This window comes from Plasmopara halstedii (assembly GCF_900000015.1).
Source record: "Plasmopara halstedii genome assembly, contig: Scaffold_2061, whole genome shotgun sequence".
Taxonomy (NCBI): domain Eukaryota; phylum Oomycota; class Peronosporomycetes; order Peronosporales; family Peronosporaceae; genus Plasmopara; species Plasmopara halstedii.
The window spans coordinates 2,119,622-2,119,903 of NW_020188969.1; positions in this window are offsets into that span (position 1 = coordinate 2,119,622).

Sequence of the window (282 nt, forward strand, 5' to 3'; positions counted from 1 at the left end):
GCGAATCCACAGAGTCTCGATGTGTATCTTCAGATCTACCACATGCGAGTATTACGGCGATGCGCAGCAGCCAAGATTCACTCAGCTTGGATAAGATCAATTACGTTTAAAATGCCTAAAGATCCGCATTTGAACTAAAAATTGCTGATAGAAAGATATGCTTCAAATCTAATGTGATTTTTTACTTTTTTAAAACATCTGGGCGAATTTCACTATCAATATTCCCGCTTTGGAAATGAGCTTGATCTCTTAATCAATTCTTTCTATTTTGACTGGTAGTTA